General features: G+C 45.3%; 1 protein-coding gene across 3 annotated transcripts in view; it reads left to right on the top strand.

The window, feature by feature from the left end:
- The window catches only part of Jazf1 (JAZF zinc finger 1), a 305,724-nt gene that overhangs the window by 260,106 nt on the left and 31,019 nt on the right, over positions 1–14,599 (top strand). The window lies entirely within an intron of this gene.

The following is a 14,599-nucleotide window of genomic DNA, read 5'->3' as shown; positions in this document are numbered from 1 at the left end:
CGCGGGCACTCACTTCACTTCAAGGCAGGAGTATAAAGCAGGGAGTGGGGACTGGGAAGGGACTCTGCTTGATCTGAGAGGCAGACCCCCTCCCCTCCCATTGTAGGAACATGGACTATCACTAATAAAAGAAGTACATGTTAGTACAGTGCTGTTGTCTTGAATTGTGTCATCTAGAACTCAGTGACATGAGCCAGGTCATGAGTTCAGGTCAACTGGCACCAGAAGAAGAGGCTCATGGTAAGAGCAGTGCAGTCAGTAAGGCATAGTTGGAGAAGAAGGAGTGTCACTGGAAAAGAGGGCAGGAAGTGTGTTCCACTGTACAGCAGCCTCATGTCGGGGAGCCTGTGTGTCCCACAGAGGCAGCACTGCCAGACAGAGGAGGAAGCTGAGGCGGTGGCAGGGCCCAGGACACCATAGATCATGGTCGAGATTCTGATCAATCCTAAGAGAAAAGTCACTTGGGAAGGCACCAGCTTCCCTTTGGCACCACCTCCCTGACTGAGGCCTGAGGGTCCCATAGTTCTCCATCTCATTTCCTATCAAGAGAAGTAGCCAGAGTTTTACTTCTCATTCATTAACTCACAAAATATTGGGGTAAGGGACTCTCTGGAGTCTGGGAAGATGCTAAGTTCAACAGAATTAAAGGGGGGTCCTTAGTGTCCATGATTACACCCCCAGGAAGACCCTGGAGAGTTCCCAGCCTCAGTTCAGCCATGATTGAGCACTTTGAAGACAGGAAAGGGATAGCAAGCCAGGGACCAGAATGTCCTCTGAGCTCTTTGTTCATAAATGCCATTACCCTAAGCAGGTCACAGAATACTGGAGCTTACCAGATGGTAAAGGCTGAGTTAAAGGTTGGCATTGTTTCAACGTTTGGGTCATGGGGGTGTGGCCCCAGGATGCTCTTGCAGTCTTTTTTGTGAGCACTGGCTTTGGGAGCCTTCGTGTGTTATCTACCATGTAAATCTGAAGAGTGGCAGAGCTGGGTATGGAGAGTGCTGGGTGCTTTTCCCCGTGGTGCCCTATAGTAGCTGTTCAGATGGGATGTGAACCGCGGGGGCCAGCAGTCTCCAGCAGAATGTGTTTCATACTTGAGGTACTATAGACTGTGACTCATGGCCAACACCAGGTAAACAGGACTGCCCCAATTAGTAATAGGCTCCCTGAACCCTGCGAAAACCAGGACAGTCTGAAGTGAGAGTTTATTATTTTTCATGTAAGAATGTTTGCAAGAAATGGAATCATTTCTTTTTCTTTGGTCATAAAGAAATTTTTATGACACCTCATCCATTTTAGAAATTTCCCACCAAAAGAATTAATTTATGTTGTGGGAAAGATGTATCATTTTCAGTCTGTCAGGATCACCGTTATTTGCTGCTTTAAGAACATTCCACATAAACATCAAAAATCAGCAGGGGAAATGGTTTCTTAAGCCCCTGCCCTGCACAGTTTTGGCTGTGGGTGTTTTCCCCTGTTCTGAATGTTATTTTACCTGTAGCTAGGGGATCAGCCTTCTGCTTGACTCATGTGGTTCTAGCCGTTTCCATTGCCAGGTTATAAATAATACCCTGCTGCTCTGCCTCCCGAGTTCCCCTTCCAGCTCCACATCCAAGGTGCAGTCCTGGGTTAGAAGTGGTGGCCACTCTGTGGAACATTTCGTTTATAAACATGTTAAAGCGATGCTCTCCGAACAGCCTGGAGCTGAGGGTTTCAAATGTTTCTTAGGTGGTTTGGGTATTGACATTTCCTTTGCAGCCTTTCAGAGAATCTGCCACCAAGGTGACAGACAGGTGGGCATGGTGTCTCAGCAGGAGTGAACACTTCGTTACAAGGCCCACGTTGAAATCATAGAGCTAGAGAAATACAAAAATGATGTTCAGTTCTCTGAGAACAAGGTGTCAGAATAATCCCACTTTCGTCCTTTAGAAATGACAGTATCGGAATAGATTCTGATTCACGTTCACGCTGACTGTCCTGCTCACTGAGATCTTTCTGTGTGGTTCTGTGTTCAGCCTCCTCCAGGCCCACAGAGTCGGCACTGCTGTCCCCTCATGTGGTGAAGGAGAGCCGTGAGTGGCACTCTGCACTCCCAGCCACGGCTGTCTTTTCAAACAATGTGCTCTTTCTGGTTTGCCACAGTGCCATGGTAACCAGTGCTACACTGAGATCTTTAAAACCTTTGTTGTTGCTGCTGCTGCTGTTGTTTTGAGTCAGGGTCTGATTTAGGGTAGGCTGAACTAAACTTAATATGTAGCCAAGGCTGCCCGTGAATCCTTGATCCTCCCGCCTCTTCCCCCAGAGTGTAGATTATGAATGTACACCACCATGCCCAGAGTATTCCTTTGATATTGTTCCTGTAATGATTGGTGTTTAGGAGTCTGGAAACTCTGCATTAGGACTTATTGTCTATGGCCCTCCTGAAATGTCTTTGCATTACATCATGTGTGTGTGCTGTGTGCACATGTGTGAGTATGTGCTTGTGTGTATCAGAGAACAACAACTCTCAGGAGTCATTCTCTGTGGGTCCTGGGGATTGAACTTGGGTCATCAGGTTTGGCAGCAAGTGCCTTAGTGCCTTTGCCTGCTGACCCATCTTGACAACTGTTGGCCAACTTTTGATCTTTGTTTTGATTGAGGTTTGAGCATTTGCAAACTAAAACTCCCTGTTTTGAAAGTATATAGCACTCTGCTGAGGCTTAAAACCTCAGTGCAGAAAGTTCTGGAAGAGTTGTTAAATGGCATCTTGACACAGGGCACTATCATCAGTCATGGGAAACCTTGCCTGGATAGCACAGGGAGCAGGGTCACAGGTCTCCAGTGCACTGCTTCAGTGGCAGGGCTATGAACCGAAGTAGACTTGGGGGGTTGTGCCAGCCGCACCTTCACACAGCGGACATCTCACAGCCATGCAGTGCAGAAGCAATGACAGAAAAGGCTGTCCTCTGAAACTCTTCTTTCATTCTCTTTCACTGACCTTTTTAAAAAGACTGCCTTACCTCAGAGGTCACACAATTACTGCACACTATCTTTTGGGGAATTAGGAGGTATTTTAGACAGGTCTTACTTATGATAGCCAAAGCCACCCTCAAACTCACTGTGTAGTTTAAGTCAACCTTAATCTCCTGATCCTCTCGCCTCAGCCTACCAAATGCTGAGATCACAGATGAGCACCTCCACGCCCAGCTGGACTTCAGCTAGCGAGACAGACAGACAGGCAGCCAGGCAATTCAACTTGATTCTGCCGCACTCAAAACAAAAGGCACATAAAGGCCCTGGAAATGCAGTTCCCCCTCCGCCGGCCAGGCCAGTCCTCTTTCTACAGCACTCACTGCTTACACCGCTGGCTATCTGTACTGTTTTAGTTTATTTCCTGTTCCTTTTAGTAGGCTCTTTAGTATTTCTTTGTGGTGTTTTTACAGTAAGTTGTTCAAATGACAAAGATTTTTAGAATGCATAAGTTCCTAAATCACAGCAAGTAATTTTTAAAAATACAATATTGAACTAGTGAAATGGCTCAGTGGGTAAGGGTGCTTGTCACCCAACCTGAAGACCCATCCCAAATCCCACAGGGTAGCAGGAGAGAACCGATTCTAGAAATTTGTCCTCTGACCTGCACACATACTGGATGACACGTGTGATATGCCCACCCACATACACACAGGAGAAGAAATAAATGTACAGCAATTTTAAAAAACAAAATATTAATTTTTCCCGAGGGTGAAAATGACACTATGATACAGACTTACAAAATGAGCTGATAGGATTTTGCTCAAGATATTTGGAAGTTTCTGATGAGTAGAGGTACAATGGACTCTTTTTTTCCATGCCTTTATTTTCAGAAATCAAAATAAAATTTCCATAAGAACAGAAAAGCATCAAAAACAAGAACTAAAATAAAAACCAAGCAGAAAAGGTCAAGGCCCAGGGCAGTGCAGCACAGCACAGCCTAACCCAGCCCAGCAGCAAGTGTGGACTACAGCATAGAGAAGATGCTTACCCTTCTTGACAGTGTGACATGAGAAGGAGATATTTACTGCCAACAGAAGTTTGCTATTACAAACAGAGGAGGCTCTAGTTTGGGCTAACAGGCCCTGCATTGAAGAGTAGACTGTCTGGATGGAGCCTAAGAAACCTTCCCTACAGTCTTCCTGTGGAGAAGTTGGATTGGTTAGTCAAAAGCATCACCGTTGCTGGAGGAGGCAGAGGCTCTGCAGCCTGTTTGTGTTTGGAACCACTGTAGACCCTTTCCTGCCTTAAGATGTGTTTGTCAGCTTGCTCACATCCTGCTGTGTCTTAATCTTTCTCTCCCCTGCTTATGAGACTAGCAGAAGCCGTATTACCTGAGAACCTAGTCTCTCATATTTTACTCTGATCCCTGCTGTCTTGTTCTCTTCCCCTGCACCCCTATGCTGGAGATAAACCCTAGGGCCTCAAACATGAGAAGCGCACATCCTCCTACTGAGCCACACCCCTACCTGTGGCTGACTTTTAACATCTTTTTTTCTTCTTAAAATGTTAGAAGAGTAAAGTAGACAAAGAAATAGGGTTTCATCCATGTTATATAACCACTGCCAGATACCACCTAGAAGCCTTCCTACGCAATGTTGTTCTTAACTGGAAGTAACAACCAATGTGATCTGTAACAATAACAGTACATTATATACCATCAAGTAATTTGTTCTTTGTTAACACTTGATAAGACACATAATTAATACCACATTAAAGACAAAGAGGCTTGAATAACTTTCTTGAATTAGTTGTTTCCTAAGCAAGTTAGCCTCCATTTCCCACAGTGCTGGGATCTTTTCAGTGGACATATTTATTAGTATCAGTCTTGTTATAAGATATGAGTATTGGGTGATCAGAGAACCATAAGGCTTCCCTGTATGTTAAAACATGCATTCCTCAGTTGAAAACACATTGGAAACAGTGACTGCAGTGTATGTGCACAAGGGTAACTGGCCAGCCACGGTCTATAAGACATGACAGAGGTTACACATAGGCTGTCAGTGCCGTTCCTATGAGGATGTACGTATGATAGTGAGTATTCAAGTATTATAGACCGTATACTTGCCTGCACAAAATGCCTTACAGAATTCTAAGCCAAACACAAACTCTAGAGGAAAGAGGATAGAGTGGCATCAGGGAGAAACCAATGTGGGGACTTTAGAGCCCCAGATCATTCTAGAATCTCAGCTTAGGGAACTGGGAAGCATACTTGGATATGTTGATAAAGATGGTGTGTCAGTCTAGAGTTTTCTGGGTGTCGGGGTAATGAGAGCCCTTCCTGACAGAGAAGTCTGGGAGGTAAGTGGCCTTAAGCTTTTCCAAACCTCAGTTTCCTCCTGGTACAGTGGCAGCAATCATTGCCTCCCTTACTGTGAGGCTCTGTCCATGCAGTGAGAACAGGGAGCAACTGTGGCAGGCCTCACTCTACCCTTAGACCCCCTGCATTGGTAAATAAGCCATGTGTTCAGGGACCACTGGCTGTCAGAGGTGAATATGGCTGCTGTGCTATGGTCAGCCTGCTTTGAGCTTCTTGAAGTAGCTATGTACATTCTCAACACAAAGAAGACATTTTTTGCCCTTAACTGAAAGAACAGACAGTATTTCACTAGTGCTGGCCAGGACTGCTTGTGTGTGTTTATTTTTGGTCTGTATTAACCTCAGAGAGGGCTGGTGCCAGGAGCATGCAGTACAGGTGGGATCCACTAATGACCTGTTCTGGCATAGCATAGTTTCGGGGGAAGGCAGGCTTACCCTTTCCGGGGGAAGGCAGGCTTACCCTTTCCTTGTCAAAATGGATGCAGGGAGCATCTAAAGGGTCCGTAAGACTGAACAGTTTGGCCTTTATCAAAACTTTTTGTTTTAATTTTATTTATTTGTTACATCATTTTATTTGTATGAGTATTCTGCTTGCATGTATGTCTGTGCATCCCATGTCTGCCTGCAAAGGTCCGAAAAGAGGATCAGACTCCCTAGAACTCACATTACAGACAGTTATTGTTTCTGGGCGTTGAACACAGTTTCTTTGCAAGAGCAGCAAATGCCTTTAATAACTGCAGCTAGTTAAAACTATTCTCAACAGTAAAAGAACTTCTGGGGGAATCAGTATCACAGACCTTAAGCAGTACTACAGAGCAATAGTGTTAAATTTGCATGGTATTGGTACAGTTACAGGCAGGTAGATCAATGGAATAGACTTGAAGACCCAGAAATGAACCCACACACCTATGGTCACTTGATCTTTGACAAAGGAGCTACAACCATCCAATAGAAAAAAAGATAGCCTTTTCAACAAATGATGCTAGCTCAACTAGAAGGTAGCATGCAGAAGAATGCAAATCGATCCATTCTTATCTCTTTGTACTAAGCTCAAGTCCAAGTGGATCAAGGACCTCCACATAAAACCTGACACACTGAAACTAATAGAAAAGAAATTGGGGAAAACCCTTGAGGACATGGGCACAGGAGGAAAGTTCCTGAACAGAACACCAATAGCTTATGCTCTAAGATCAAGAATAGACAAACGGGACCTCATAAAACTACAAAGTTTCTGTAAGGCAAAGGACGCTGTCAAAAGGACAAAACGGCAACCAACAAATTGGGAAAAGATTTTTACCATCCCTATATCCGATATTATATCCTAATATCCAATATATACAAAGAACTCAAGAAGTTAGACTCCAGAGAGCCAAATAACCCTATTAAAAATGGGGTACAGAGCTAAACAAAGAGTTTTCACCATTTCATATCAAATGGCTGAGAAACACCTAAAGAAATGTTCAACATCCTTAGTCATCAGGGAAATGCAAATCAAAACAACCCTGAGATTTCACCTCACACCAGTCAGAATGGCTAAGATCAAGAACTCAGGAGACAGCAGGTGCTGGTGAGGATGTGGAGAAACAGGAACACTCCTCCACTGCTGATGGGATTGCAAGCTAGTACAACCACTCTGGAAATCAGTCTGGTTCCTCAGAAAACTGGGCATGATACTACTGGACGACCCTGTTATACCACTCCTGGCCTAGGATTCCCCAGTATGTAATAAGGACACATGTTTCACTATGTTCATAGCAGCCCTAGTTATACTATCCAGAAGCTGGAAAGAACCTAGGTGTCCCTCAATGTAGGAATGGTTACAGAAAATGTGGTGTATTTACACAATGGAATACTACTCAGCTATTAAAAACAATGAATTCATTCTTAGGCAAATGGGTGGAACTGGAAAATACCATCCTAAGTGAGGTAACCTAATCACAAAAGAACACACATGACATGCACTCACTGATAAGTGGATATTAGCCCAGAAGTTTGGAATACCAAAGACATAATTCACATATCAAATGATGCCCAAGAAGAAGGAAGAACAAAGTATGGATATTCTGGTCCTTCTTAGAAGGGGAAAAAAATACCTACAGAAGGAGATACAGAGACAAAGTGTAGAGAAGAATCTGAGGGAAAGACCATCCAGAGACTACCCCACCTAGGGATCCATCCCATATACAGTTACAAAACCCAGACACTATTATCAATGTCCACAAGTTCTTGCTGACTGGAGCCAGATATAGTGGTCACCTGGGAGGCTCTGCTAGTGCATGACAAATACAGAGGGGGACACTCTCAGCCAGCCACTAAATTGAGCACAGGGTCCCCAATGGGGGAGCTAGAGAAAGGACCCAAGGAGCTGAAGGTGTTTGCAGTGCCATAGGAGGAACAATGATATGAGCCACCCAGCACTCCCAGAGCTCCCAGGGGCAAAGACATCAACCAGATAGTATACATGGAGGGACCCATGGCTCCAGATGCATAGGCAGCAGAGGATGGCCTTGTTGGACATCAAAGGGAGGAGAGGCCCCTGGTCCTGGAAAGGCTTGATGCAGCAGTGTAGGGAATACCAAGACAGGGAAGGGGGGGTTGACTATGGAACGGGGGAGGGAGGGAAAAGGGCTTATGGGACTTTCAGTGGGGGGGGATCAGGAAAGGGGAAATCATTTGAAATATAAATAATATATCTAATAAAAATAAATAAATAAATAATAGCTGCAGCCAACTCCCCAGCCCTTAAAAAGTGCTTAAAGAATAGTATTGCAAAATTGAGAAAACAAACAACAGACCCAGAAAAAAATATTAGTTCACCCTAACAAGAATTCTTACAACTCAGTAATAAAAAACTCAACTCAGTGTTGGAAACAGATGACACTATTGTGACCTTTCCTCACCCAGGATGGTAGGAAAAGGTTTGTGGGTTTACAAATATCTAGATCCTCTTCTGTTATTTTAGGGATCATAGCAATGCTCTCTGTAGCTGAGCTTCAACGAGAACAGGAGGCTGGCTGTCCCTCCCAGATCTGCCCTCACAGTCCTCATGCTGTCCCTCCCAGATCTGCCCTCACAGTCCTCATGCTGAGCCCTTGATTGAAGGTGACACAGGCCAAGGCTTGTTTACCGCCAGCATCAGGAAGGAGGGCTTTTTCTCCCCCACCTTTGGGTATTTTACATTTTAGTTTCCCACTAAGAAGGATGACACTGAGTACTTACTTCGTAAATTTTATACTAAGGTCACAGTGGCATGTAAAGGACATCATACTATTCAGGGCCATAGCCTTGAATTCATGTCATTCAGAGCATTCATTGACCACAGCATCTCAGAGAGGCCCAGCCTCCTGACTGGGAAGAGCAGGGAATGTCCCTAACTCTGTTCCAAGAGAAGAGGGCACAGGGATCATTGTCCCTCTAGTCACCCAAGGAGGACAAGACTATGGCAATGAAACAAGCCTGGCAGTTCCTCTGGGTATTTATCCAGTGGGATGAGAACATGTGGCCACACGAGCAGGGTACTAGGATGTACAGAGTAGCTGTCTTCTTAGTAGCCCCAAAAGACTAAGTAGTTCATCCTTGGGCAAAGGTACAAACGCATCTTGATATGGCCAGACAGTGACTGTCTTGCAGCAGAAAGGAACAGAACTACTGGTGTATCAAGACAGGCTTGGGTCTCAGAGACATGCTACACAGAGGGAGAGAAGACAGAAAGAGCACTAGGGGCTCCAGGCCCTTCGAACGCCTCTGCTGTAGAGGTCAGGTCAGTTCAGCCAGGGCTAGGGGCCATACACAGTCTTCTGGGATGTTGGATATAGTCTACATTTTTCCTGGGCTATTGATTGTACAAATGTATGCATCTGCCAGGGTGCATCGCACCATTAGTGTTCCTCTGCTTCCCTTTAAAGCTGTAAGTACCCTTTTCCTGCTGCAGACAGCCCACTTGAGAACACAGGAAGTCAATATGAGCAGCAGAGAGGCCGCCAAGCTCTCTGGCATCTCCTTCCCACTGAAGGACGGTAAGCCGGATCCATAGTGTTCCTAACTTAGGAACAAGACTAAAGAAGTAGTGTGGGCAAAGAAAGCAGTCTCCTCTCAAGTGAGAGACTGCTGCCCAGTAAGAGCTGCAGAACTGCCTTCCAGAACTTTCTTTCCGAAAATCCATGAGTGGCTCAAAGTGTTTAATCACCTAGATTTTGCAATATTTAAAATATTTTGTGTCCTGTGACAAAAAGAATACTTCATTATATTGAGAAATTTACAAGAAAGAAAAACTACCTATCTCAGCCTGTGTCCAGAGAATCCTCAAAGTCAACCCAATACTTGACATTATGACTCTGGTCCCACAGGCTAATCTCAGAGTAATGGAAAATGTTGATAATTTAACTTATGAGAAAACTTGTTTCAAGATCAACCATTTTAACACCACTTTTCCATGTTTGTTAATATTCATGCAGTGTTCCCATTCTTAACACTTTATGTTTAGTTATAAAGCTAAACTTCATCTCCACTATTAGCTGTTATTGTTTAATCAAAACCAATAAAAAGAAAATGTCCACTGTTAGGAATTCCCACTAGGAAGTTCTGGCGGACTTTACAGACCTGCCTTCTGGTGCTGGAAATAGTTAAGACTTTTGCCCTCCATCCTGGTTGCTTTTCTTTGTCCCATCAGAGGCCACATCCCAGACAGGCCAGACAGATGACAAGACAGGGCTGCCTTACAGCTCCCACGTTGGGCTCCGCAGCCCATACCCCTGCCTCCAAAGAGAATGCCACCTTTCTACGCCAAGGTCCACAGCTCACATGAGCAGCAGCCCTCCGTGTGCACTCGGAGTCAGTTTCTTCTGGCAGCAAGTACAGCCTGCACTATGGGGGCGGGCTAGGGTAGCCCTTTGGATGCTATGGGAATGGGAGGAGACACGCTGACTTGGTGCCCCACACACTCCAGCAAGGAGGTGACTAGTCCACTCTGATGGATGTGCAGACCTGCCAAATGGGTAGGTCTCCGAAGAACCCTGTTCTTCTCCCCCTCACCCACTCCACTGTTTAAAACGTGGCACATTAAAAACAGAGAAGCCCTTTCATCTTTGTGGGCATCGCAGCAGCAAACTCACTTTAATGTCTTTTCCATGTGGCTCTAGTTTTAACAATAAAATGATCCCCAGGCACACCCAGCCGGACAGACGGCATTAAAGAGAGGATCTGCAAGTGGGGGTGGGGGCAACTTAGCTAATTTGCCTTTGCTGAAAAGACAACAGGGTACAGAGCCTCCCTGCTCCTGCCCGGAAATTTGCTCACGATTCTTGGAAATGCACTAAAAAGGAAGTGGTAATTGCCAGGAGGGAAGCTTAGGCCGCTGGAAGCTGCTGAGTGCCAGGACTGACTGGTGTCTGCTTGTACAGTCTTAGCACCTTGCAAACAAACCTCCACTGTCCCTCTTAGAAAAAGTGAGGACTGGCATTAATTTCTGTCCATGCCTTGGGGAGATCTTATCTGATCAAAGTGCATACTCTACTCTGCTGAGCCAGTTCTGGCTCCATTTGCTATAAAGAGTCACAGAAAGTCAACCACGTAAAGTCATAAGAAACTGAAGTTGCTGGGAAGTTAGACATGCAAGTGCTGTGATGTACTGTGGTTTCTGTCTTTGCAGTGCAGTTACTATGTGTTATTTTAAAGGAAATAAAGGGAAAAGGCAGGCAGGCACACTCTGAATGTCTAGGGGCTCCAGAACAGAGCTCCCAAAAAAACTGAACAATGTTGAATGAACCAGTGACCCTTTCCCTGCCGCTGTCCACTACAACAGCACCTCACAGCTTCAGTGGGGTAGATTTATATAGTTTTAGCATAGAAACATATTTCAACATCCCCCAGATTTTCAAAGAAGAAGCAGATTTCCCTCCTGTTGCATACTGAAGAACAGCTTCTCACAGAGCAGGCCACACACCAGCCAGCATAAGCTGCCTAGTTAAAGTTTCCCTCAGAGCTGGCTCCGGTGGTTCTGTGCCTGTCCTCTGGACACTCAGGAGGCTCAGGCAGGGGGATCACTTGATAAGGAGTTGAAGGCCACCCAGATTACAAAGTGAGGCACCTAGCTTCAGGAGGAGGAGGAGGAGGACGACGAGGAGGAGGAGGACGAGGAGGAGGAGGAGGAGGAGGAGGAGGATGTTTAACCTGTAAACAGCTGAACAGGACTCTAAGGCCCTTGGCAGGCATTCCTGGTACATCTCTGGTCTCTTCCCTGAGGTAGAACTGTTATTTTCTGGCATGTCACCATTCCCTCCCTGGCTGTTACAGGACTGAGAACAGGAAGGCAATTTGGGATGACATTTTAAGACAGGATTGTGACCCCGCGTGCTGAGTAGGCGTCCCGTTCCCTAAGAAGTTACTAATAGTCCACGAAACTTGACCTTTGTCATGCTGGAAATCTCCATACAGTCCATCTTAGTGAAATTAGTTCTGGCCAAGCACTAAAAAGCAGTGAACAGCATTTTGCTGCCACGCAAAGGTTAAATGAAAGCCACTCAGTTGTAGAAAAGCTGTGGATATAATTTAGAGCATGTTATATTGTGTAGGAAAGAAAATTGTTTTCTTGATTCCTAACAAAGTGTGACAAATAGTTACTATGCAAAAGCACAAGTTCAGAGGAAGAGGCAGGTTATATTTGAGCTGCCGAGACGAGCTTGGCACAGAAGTTGAAAGCTGGCGCTTCTCCCCACACTGGATAGCACAGTCCCACAGAGACAGTCTTCTCCAGGGGTACAAGCTCTTCTAAAAATGAAAATCATAAAATTAAGAATATGAAGTAACTACAAATAGAAAATTTTTTCTTCCCCTTTTATTGAAAATATGCCTTTTTCCTCACATAATATCCTGATTAGAGTTTCCCTGCTCCTGCTCCTCCCAGCTCCTCCCAGCTCCCCTCCTGTCTTTATCCACTACTTCTCTGTCTCTCATTAGAATGTAAATAGGCTTCTAAGGGGTAATAATATAATATAATATAATATAATATAATGAAATAAAAATAATAAGATAAAACTAATCATTGGAAGTGGAGAAAACAGAAGGAAAAACACACGAACCAGAGACCCACACACTGGCATGCTCAGGAATTCCATAAAAACACTAAACTGAAGCCGTGATATACAGAGAGGACCTGGCACAGATCTGTGCAGACCCTGAGCATGCGGCGTCGGTCTCTGTGAGTTCACATGAGCTTTGTTCATGGTCATTTAGAGGGCCACGTTTTCCCAGTGTCCTCCTCCCCACTCTCGCTCTTACAGTCTTTGTGCCTCCTCTTGGGGTAGGGGTTCTCTGAGCCCTGAGGGAAGGGATTTGATAGAGACATCCCATTTAGGGCTAAGTTGAGGTCTTTCATTCCCTGTATTTGTTCCCATCTGCTGCACAAGGAAGCTTCTCTGGTGATGGCTGAGCAAGACAGTGTTCTGTGAGCACAGCAGAAAGTTATTTGGGGTCATTCGATTGCTGTTGCTTGGGATGGGGTTTTTTTTTTTTTTTTGATTGTTTATTTTGGTCTTGTGTTTGTTTTGATATTTTTGGTTGGCTGTTTTTGTTTTGGTGTGGGAGTTGTTTGTTTAGAGCAGTAGTACTGGCTTACTCTAGCTCCCTGGGCTATCTAGTCTCTGCTTCTTGGTCACCCAAGCAGTTTAGGGGTATGGGTTCCATCTCCTGGAATGGCCTCAAAAGCCCACTCCCAATGACATCCTTCCTCCAACTAAGCCACACCTACTCCAGCAAGGCCACACCTCCTAATCCTTCTCAAATAGTGTCACTTCCTGGTGACTAAGCGTTAAAATGTATGAGCCTGTGAGGGCCATCATATTCAAACCACCACACCCATGTTTTCTGTTGCATACTAGAGCATTTGATAAAAATGATAGGCTTGGAATGAGAATGTTTCCTTCTTTGTCTGTAGAAGATGGCAAATTGTGTCTCCTCCAGAATGGCATCCGGTTCTTATCCGGAAAGTGTCCTGCATTGGATTGTCGATCAGTTCTCCTCATTTACAAATCATGGTGCCAGGTGGAGTCCTTACATTGATCCTATTCTCCATGTTGGCAGTGTCTGTCACCTGGTGCTCTGTAACCCCGAGTTATGCAGACGACTGGAGCATAACAGCTGCAAGTCTGAGCAGGCCAGAGATAGGGTTCAGCAGATAACCAGATAACTTTCTACAGGAGCTCAGCAACCTGAGTGCAGTCCCAGAAGCTCTGTAAAGGTGAAGGAAAGAACCAACTTCACTAAGTTAGTATTCTCTGTCCTTCCATCTCTCTGTCTGTCTGTCTCTCTGTCTCTGTCTGTCTCTCTCTCTCTCTCTCTCTCTCTCTCTCTCTCTCTCTCGCTGTCTCTGACACACATACACACACGCGCGCGCGCGCGCACACACACACACACACACACACAAATAATATCAATAAATTTGAAAGCCAGGTGTATTGGCACACTCAGGAGGAAAGGTAGGCAGATCTTTGTGAGTTCGAGACCAGCCTGAAACCAGTCAGGTTTAATCCATATGGGCCAGTCTGCAGCATCCTGAAGCCCTAGTGTGTGTCCTTGGTATTGGCAAAATGGCTCACTACAGAAAGCATGAGCGCCTGAAATTCTCAGAAAGAGGAGGGGCTTGAGAAGGTGGGAAGAACGGTATGACAGCAAACCAGGGTCCCCTGAGCTTTGCTGGCACTGGCTCTGCTTACGTGAATGGAGGTCACAGTGAGAATGTTGTGGCTACAAAGGGAAGCGCTTGTCTTCTTGAGCACACTGTATATCAGAGACCTGCAGACTTGAGGAGCTCTTGAGTGCTCTCCTATCAGGAGCTCTGAATAGTCTCAATGTGTTTAGTAACAAAGTAGCAATATTGCTGTCCATCCTAATGGTCTTCTCTCCTGTTCAGAAGGTAATATCTTCAGAATGATAGAAAGAATAGGCAACTGACAAAAATGGGCTTAGAAGGGGCTGGAAATATGGCTCAACCAGTCCACGCTGTGGAGGTGTGAGAACCTGAATTCAACCCTGAGTGCACAGAAAAGGCCTGAGATTATGTGACCTGTGTGTAGCGCTGGGTGGGCAGAGGCAAGAGGCTGCTGGGGCTCACTGCCTAGACTTGCTGAGCAGGTGAGCTCCAGTGTTAGGGAGAGATTATGTCTCAAAAAAATAAAGTAGACTAGGAAGGAGGAAGAGACCCAGCACAGACTCTGGCTTCCACAAGCATGCGCATGCATATAGGTGTGCACACCCATGAACACACATGTACAGTTAG

Source organism: Apodemus sylvaticus, chromosome 2 (assembly GCF_947179515.1).
Source record: "Apodemus sylvaticus chromosome 2, mApoSyl1.1, whole genome shotgun sequence".
In the NCBI taxonomy this organism is placed as follows: domain Eukaryota; kingdom Metazoa; phylum Chordata; class Mammalia; order Rodentia; family Muridae; genus Apodemus; species Apodemus sylvaticus.
The sequence above is the reverse complement of the archived record's forward strand: the minus strand, read 5'-3'. Positions and strand labels throughout refer to the sequence as shown.